The sequence below is a fragment of the Megascapheus bottae genome, chromosome 5, assembly GCF_031878675.1.
Source record: "Megascapheus bottae isolate mThoBot1 chromosome 5, mThoBot2.hap1, whole genome shotgun sequence".
Classification (NCBI taxonomy): domain Eukaryota; kingdom Metazoa; phylum Chordata; class Mammalia; order Rodentia; family Geomyidae; genus Megascapheus; species Megascapheus bottae.
In genome coordinates this window covers 14329274-14337581 of record NC_143513.1, presented here as the reverse complement: position 1 = coordinate 14337581, position 8308 = coordinate 14329274, and the positions used below count along the sequence as shown (strand labels likewise).

At 38.3% G+C, this 8308-nt stretch overlaps 1 pseudogene; it reads left to right on the top strand.

Annotated features, from left to right (window-relative positions):
• Window positions 1–5800: 5800 nt before the first annotated feature.
• On the top strand, window positions 5801–6875 carry LOC150063022 (farnesyl pyrophosphate synthase pseudogene; annotated as a pseudogene).
• Window positions 6876–8308: the final 1433 nt, after the last annotated feature.

The following is an 8308-nucleotide window of genomic DNA, read 5'->3' as shown; positions in this document are numbered from 1 at the left end:
AAAGCCAAAACATCATAAATGTCAAATGTCCATAGATAATTTGAGACATGGAGTTTCTAGTGAGCATCACATTACGAGATGAGTGAAGGGATGTAGAAATGACAGAATCCAGTGGGCACTAACCTATTCATCAATCAATACAAGATACACCACCTCTCAGGATTTCCCAGGGCATTCATGGTAAAATTGCAAATGGAACATGGGTAAGAGAGAAAGCATGGTTGGATGGGGAAGTATGGAGATTGATGAAGCTAACTAATTTTAATTAAGAAGTAATCTAAAGTAGCTGGGAAAATATCATATATTCAATGACTTCTTAGAGTGGGTTATTCTGAATGGAGAAGCCTAAGTATCTTGTACTCTTTAGTTAAAGTAGCATTAAAATTAAGATCTTGCAAACTCTTTCAATTATTTTTACTCATTTTACTTACTTTTTGTGGCAATACTTTGTTTCAATATTAACTTGCATTTGCCCTCCCTGACAATTTTCTGACCCTCTAATTCTCAGCACTTAGTGATCTTTGCCATTCTTTCCTTGCACTTCTAATTTTATGTATTGTTTTGTAGGATGCCATGGAGATGATTGATTGCTAAGATCAATAAAGGCAAACAGTTGGGATCCTGTGAGGGTGAAAAAAAGAGGTATTACTTTGAAAAGCAGAAAATTCACTGGAGTTTCCCATAACCCCTATGAATGGCAGAGACATGAGTCCCTTTTACAAGATGCCTGAAGAAGTGTAGCACCTATGATCCTGTGGACAATGACACATTGGCTTCCTGTTGACTTGCAACCAGAGAGATTTCTCTCTTTTCTCTCTACTCATTCCCTTCCCCTCTCCTCCCCTTTCCTTTCCTCTCTTCCCTTCCCTTCTTTTGTTGTCAGTAATGATACTCAAATTCAGTGTGTGGGCACTCTCTCTTAGCTTTTTTACTCAAGTGCTGGTTCCCTACCACTTCATCCACAACTCAAACTCCAGATTTTTGCTGGTTAATTGAAGATAAGAGTCTTGGGAATTGTCTGCACCGACTGGCTTTGAAATTTGGTCCATAGATCTCAGCCTTCTGAGCAGTAAGGATTATGGGTATGAACTACAGCACCTGGCAACTTACACTGAGTACTGTGTGGTGGGCTGGTTTGTGAGAATTTACTTACCCGTGTTCTAATAATTTCTTTTTATCAAAACAATTTATCTTTAAGTAGTAGTACAAAGGAATTGCCATTCAATAAAGCATTTTATGAATATAATGCAACTTGATCAATTTCATCCCTTTCAACCGTCATCCCTCCCAACCTACTCTTTCCTTCACCTTTTTTGTTAAGCAGGCACCCTACCTACCATTTGAACCATACCAACAACTTTTCTTAAACTTTGTACAATATACATTGAAATTTTGATTGCATTCTCCCTCCTTGTCTACCCTTTACCCCACTCTACTTCTTTCACCTACCGGTTTTCTGATGCTTATTTTATTGAATCATGATTTTCCCTCTCTAAGGAATTACACTGAGTTCTCCCCTAAACCTATTGCATTCCAATTAATACATTTGTGTACACTTGCGTGCCACCTAAAGTGTTTATTTATATGTTTATAAGCCAGTTCTAGCTTCCATAAAGGGGAGAAAAGTTTATTGATGCTGCGCTGTTTCGTCTTTCTCTCACCTTGTGAATGAGATGGTTGAATTATGAAGATTATTTCCCATAGGAGCTTGTTACATTCTCAAGGGCATGGTATCAGAGAACAATAGCTGAATGTGTCTAGTATTAGAACTGATGTCTCATGAGATGCTACATAATGGCAGTTCTCATCTTGAGCAGGAAACACATGGTATAATATTACTTTATTTTTTAACTTACCTGTTGATTGCCTGCAAGTAATGGCACAAAGCAGTTTCAATTCATCATGCCAATTTATGAGCACAATGCTTCTCCATCTGTGTTACTCCTTCCAACATTCTCCCACCAAACTATTCTAACCCATCCCTTTTTCACATACATATACTGAGCATTATAGTTGAATTCTTCCACCATTTTTCTTAACCTCAGGCCAAAATATTTGAGACTCTTCTCTGCCAAGGATTTACACAAACATTGATTAACAAGATTTGTTAATTAATTAATTAATTAATTAATTTTGTCAGTCCTGGGGCTTAAACTCAGGGTCTGTATACTGTCCCTGAGCTTTTCAGCTTAAGGTTATTACTTTATCATTTTGAGCCACAGCACCACTTCTGGTTTTCTGGTGGTTATTTAGAGATAAGAGTCTTGTGGATTTTCCTGGGCTGGCTTTGAATCCTCAGATCTCAGTCTCCTCAGTAGCTAGGATTAAAGGAGCAAGCCCCCAGTCCCAACCTTCCTGTTAAATTTAAGAAGTTTTCATGGAATAAAATTCCTTGGATACATCATTCAGTACTTCTTTTGATTCTCTTCTTCAATGTTAATAAATGGCTGATAAAATTTGTGGTCATTATAATTGAAGTCTTAACTGCTTTAGAAAAAAATTCATGTCATACTGTGTGAAGTGATATTGAAATCTTCATGTAAGTGGTCCCAGTCAAGCCTGAAATATGATTATTTTTATTAATTCCTAATTAATATGCATTTTTGTCTGTTCTGGGTCTTGAGCTTAGGGCATGGATATTGTCCCTGAGATTTATAACTCATGGCTAGCACTCTACCACTTAATTGATAGCTCCATTTCTGGGTTTTTTTTTGTTGTTGTTTGTTTTGTTTGTTAGTTGGAAGTAATCATGGTCCTTCTATGGGCTTGCTTTGGTCCTTAGGTTTCAGCCCCCTATTTTGTTAGGTTTATAAATGTGAGACATCTGTGCCCAGCCACTAATCTACATTTTTTTTTGGAAAATTACAGAAAGCCTTGTGACTGTCAACATTTACCATATACTTTTTTTCCTCCATCAAATTATTTTTGACATTTGGGTTTCTACTTAGGAAGTAAGTAGCTACCATTCTGGGAGACATTATTAATAGATTCCACATGTGCAAGGCCATAAATAAACTGTATTTGTTGTACAATAGTTAATAATACAGTTTGCATATTTCTGCTATAGCCTTATACAAATAAGGGAAAACTATTTTTGTAGTAATTACCTCAAGTTACCAAATGCCAACAGAGGCCATCATGTCTCAAGTGGGGTTTAACACAAATTTAAAGCTGTACTAATCTCCTTTGGAGGAAGGAAGCATTAGCAAATGGTCTGTGGCAGCTGCTCATTTCACTTTATAGCTGAATGCTACCATCAGGAGGGTATACTTCAGAGACCAATTTGAATTAACGCATTTGGAAGTTAGTGAAAATATAAACACATATGATATGTGTGTGTATGTTATGTACATTTGAAAGAATTGTACAAACAAATCTTAGAGCCACACTTTTAAAAAATTTTTCCTGATATTGTCATTTTTTAAATTTCTATCCAGGCCCCATTGGCTACACATGGTTCTCTACAATAATAGCTTATTAATACACCAGTTAAAATAGAGGAGTATGAACAAAATGCCATCACTCTTTTCAGGAGAAATGGAAGTGGATCTGTTAGCACTGATACAAAATAAGAGTGATTCCTTCTTTGGCGCTTTTAGCTCAAAGGAGGCAGAGGTGGAAATTATATAAAAAAAAAATCAAGGATTTGGCCTAAGAAAAGAAGAGGGAAGGGAAATTACAAAGACAGCAAGGGTACAGCTTCATTGCAGTGATAGTGGCCATAGTTATGTTACATGTACAATGAAGTTATTAAGAGACAGACTTTAGGAGACCAAAAGGTTGATGCTATTCCTACCAGCATTGCCATTTGGAAACTTGTTATTAGGCAATAAACACCCTAAAATAAGTATTTTTATTGTTGTTGTAGTCTTATCTCTTTATTGCGGGATTTCAGGCGAATGTTGTTTTGTGGAGTTTATTCCCCAGGTAGCTTTCTATTTTATAAGTTATGCACTTGTAGCATGTAACAAACATAAAGCGCCAATAAATGGCAGGTGTTTAGGCATTAAGAACAGCCATTCTGCTGTGATTTGCAAAGATTTCATAATTTCTAATAGTTCTAGAGTGATTTGGTTTTGAAAAGTGCCTTTATTCACCTGTACCTGTCATGTTCTATTTATATGTGTACATATGGGTTACATGGCTTGGAAATTTATGGGAATGATTGAAAACACAAAGGGAAGCGATTCTTCAAATTTAATTAGTTACGTTAAGAATATCACAATAAGATTTTCTTATTCATCTCAGGCTTCCACAATAAAATTGTATAGACTGGATAGCATTTATCAGGTCATTTATATTATCAGAGTTCCAGGTTGAAAACATGAGACGAAAATGACCATATGGTAGGGGTCATTTGAGAGCTTTCTTCTGGGATTGCAAATAGCTAGTTCCCTTTTGGCTGTGTCTTGGTAAAGCCAAAAGAAATGAGCAAGCTCTCTGCTATCTTTCTGCAGAAGGGCCCTAATCCTATCATAAGGGCCTTGTATCCTTGACTTCAAGTAAACCTGACTTCCTTCCATAGGTTCCATTTTAATCTTTAAAAATAATCTTGAAGTAATTGTACAAAGGAATTGCCATTCAACAAAGCAGTTTGTGAATGCAGAGATTCTAGATCAATGCCACCCTTTCATCATTCTCCCTAATCTCTCCCAACCCCACCCTTGCCCTTTAACTCTTCTTTTGAATTTTGTAAGGTATGAGTTGACTTATGTTTGAGGGCACCATATTATCAGGGTTGGCCAAAGTTAGAAGTTAGAGTTACAAGTGAGAAGGAGTTTTAAATGTCTAATCATTATTTCAAAATCTCTCAGGAACCATTTCTTTTCTTTTGGAATGTTGATGAGAAAGATCTCTGAGTAAGTGGCAAGAACACAAGCTCCCTGCTACTGTAATAGGGATATAATGTGAACCAGAAAATAAAATAAAACCTTTGTTGTATTATACTACTATGATATGAAGTCTATTTGCTAGTATAACGTAAGGCTCCCTTATTCTGACTGCTGTAGTGGATATAACCGGGGGACACAGTAGGGTTCACTTAGAACATTCACTTTATCTTTGGTTTGGTATTCATAGGAGTGACTGAGGCTGTTTTTTTTTTTTTGTCTTGTTCAATGGAGCAATTTTTTTTGGCTGGGGAATAATTGGCATGTTAATAATGCTCTTTAGAAATGTTATGTAGTTACTAAATATCCAACTTATTGACAACAGTAATTGCTAATGGTGGTTCAACTTATGGATATTTTTGTGTTAGTTAAAAACAATGAAAATGCTCACGGCAACTGAACACTGTATCTTCTCCATATGACCCCTCCCACATTTTTAAATATTTTGTTTTATTGTTTCAAGGGATTTCAAGGGATTAGAATTATATTCACCAGATAGAAGGTACAATACTTCTCACACATTGATACCCCTTCTCATTTTTTCCCCATTTCCTTCCCTCCACCCTCTCCCCTCATCTTTTTCTCCCCTCCTATTTCAAATAAACAAGTAAATATATATATATATATAATATACCAGGTAACAAAGTCAGATACTGTAACAATATCAGATTAACCAAAGAGCAACACAAGAGAAAAAAATAGTACATTAAGAACAGCAGTCACTCATAATTCCCCTCCCCTGTTTTTTTCTCACACTTTTTGTTCATTGATTCAAGAGTCTTATCTAAAATACAAAGACAATTAGTAGCAAATGTTGACTGTAGATGACTCTAAATACCTAAGTGTGGAAGGTTTCTTTCCTCTTGCTTTTAAAAAATGACTAAGGACCATCAAGAGCCTGCATCCCTGAACAGAATGAATGGAGATCAGAAATCGAATGCTTACGCCCAAGAGAAGCAGGATTTCATCCAGCATTTCTCCCAGATTATCAAGGTGCTGACTGAGGTTGAGATAGGACACCCAGAGACAGGAGATGCTATTGTCCGGCTGAAGGAGGTCCTGGAGTACAATACCATCGGAGGCAAGTACAACCGAGGGTTGACAGTGCTGGTAGCATTCCGGGAGCTGGTGGAGCCAAAGAACCAGGATGCTGACAGCCTGCAGCGGGCCATGACCATGGGCTGGTGTGTGGAACTGCTGCAAGCTTTCCTACTGGGGGCAGATGACATCATGGACTCTTCCTTCACCCGTAGGGGGCAGACCTGTTGGTATAAGATGCCTGGCGTAGGTTTGAGCGATGTCAATGATGCTATGCTTGTGGAATCATGTATCTACCGTCTGCTGAAGTTCTATTGCCGGGGGCAGCCATACTACCTGAACTTGATTGAGCTCTTCCTGCAGAGTTCCTATCAGACTGAGCTTGGGCAGAGCCTGGATCTCATCACAGCCCCCCAGGACCATGTGGATCTTGCCAGATACACAGAGAAGCGGTATAAATCTATTGTCAAGTATAAGACAGCCTTCTACTCCTTCTACCTGCCCGTTGCATCGACGGAGAGAAGGAACATGCCAATGCCAAGAAGATCCTGCTGGAGATGGGAGAATTCTTTCAGATCCAGGATGATTACCTTGACACCTTTGGGGACCCCAGTGTGACGGGAAAGGTTGGCACTGATATCCAGGACAACAAATGCAGCTGGCTGTTGGTTCAGTGTCTGCAACGGGGCACTCCAGAACAGCTCCAGATTTTGCAGGAAAATTACGGGCAGAAGGACCCCAAGAAGGTGGCTCAGGTGAAGGCCCTCTACGAGGAGCTGAACCTGCCAGCTGTGTACTTGTGAAGTACGAGGAAGACAGTTACAGCCGCCTGGTGAGTCTCATCCAGCAGTATGCTGCCCCTTTACCACCTGCCATCTTTTTGGGGCTAGCCAACAAGATTTACAAGCAGAAAAAGTGACCTAGAGGCTAAAAGGGCTGGGAGGGCAATAAATTATCATCCAACCTTCAAAAAAAAAAATGACTAATGTGGGCCGGGAGTTTGGCCTAGTGGTAGAGTGCTTGCCTAGCATGCATGAAGATCCGGGTTCAATTCCTTGATACCACATACACAGAAAAAGCCAGAAATAGTGCTGTGGCTCAAGTGGCCAAGTGCTAGCCATGAGGAAATAGCGACAGTGCGCAGGCCCTGAAGTCAAGCCCCAGGACTGAAAAAAAAAATTTAAAAAATGACTAAGGCAAAATTAGGGATCAGATAAGTGTATGTTGCAATGATTAAAAGGCTTAGAAAGAAATTCTGGGCTGGGCACGGATGGATCATGCTTGTATTACTCAGGAGTTTGAGATCTGTGCATTACAGTTCAAAGCCAGTCTGGACATGTGACTCTTGTTTCCAACGAACTACTCAGAAAAAGCCAAAGTGGTGCTATCAATCAATTTGTAGGGTGCTAGCTTTGAGCAAAAAAAAAAAAAAAAAAAAGACCCAGAAACAACAGGCTCTGAGTTCAAGCCCCAGGATTAACAAAACAAAAGAAAGAAATTCTGGCATTTACATTGATAACTTTGCATGTCACTCTGGGAAAAAAAAGGTTTATAAAACATAAGTAGGAAAATACATTGTTAGGGTGATGACAGTGTCTCACCAATAATTTTGTAAAATATGACTAACAGTTTTGGAACAAGAATAAAGATTTTTTTTGCATGGGGGGAGGGAACACACACAAACACAATGACTGGCTTTTTTGTGTTATAAACAAATCAGATAGAACTTCTTAAATAGGAAAGTCAGCTACCTGCCAGAAACCTTCAAAAATTCCTTGCATGAATAACTTTTCTAAGACATTGTCAAATCTGCCCTAAATAAAGTGAAATGTCAAAGCAGCAGACAATTAAAATATATTTACTATTTTTTAAAACAACCAAAAAATTTAAAAAGACAAAAACCAAAAGACATCTGACATTTTACAGACATTCCAACACCTTCAGGAAATTTGAACTCACACCAAAGGGTCTGATAGTCATTTGAGTCAACATCTGTAGTGAGACACATGTGTGCACACAATGCACATTAATCGTGCCAGTGGAAAAAGAAAAGTCCTGGTCTTAAATGATAGAATCCTTCTACCATTCCTCTCAACCACAGAGTCCTTGGCAGCACAAGTCATCAGTGATGAGGGGTAATCTGTCATTTCGTGTGAGAAGCCACAGCATTCACTATAAACGATTGTTGCTCAGGGACACAGTGACTACAATAAATGGCCTGCAAGAAACTCAAGAAGGAGGGATACCTTGGAGACCATGCTAAGGAGGAGACATTATTTGTTGGGATTTGTCTTGGATCCCAAATTTAATTTTTTTTTTCATTTTCTTTCATGTCACTTTGTCTTTTATTTGAGTGTTCTACAAGTAATTTTCATCTTTTT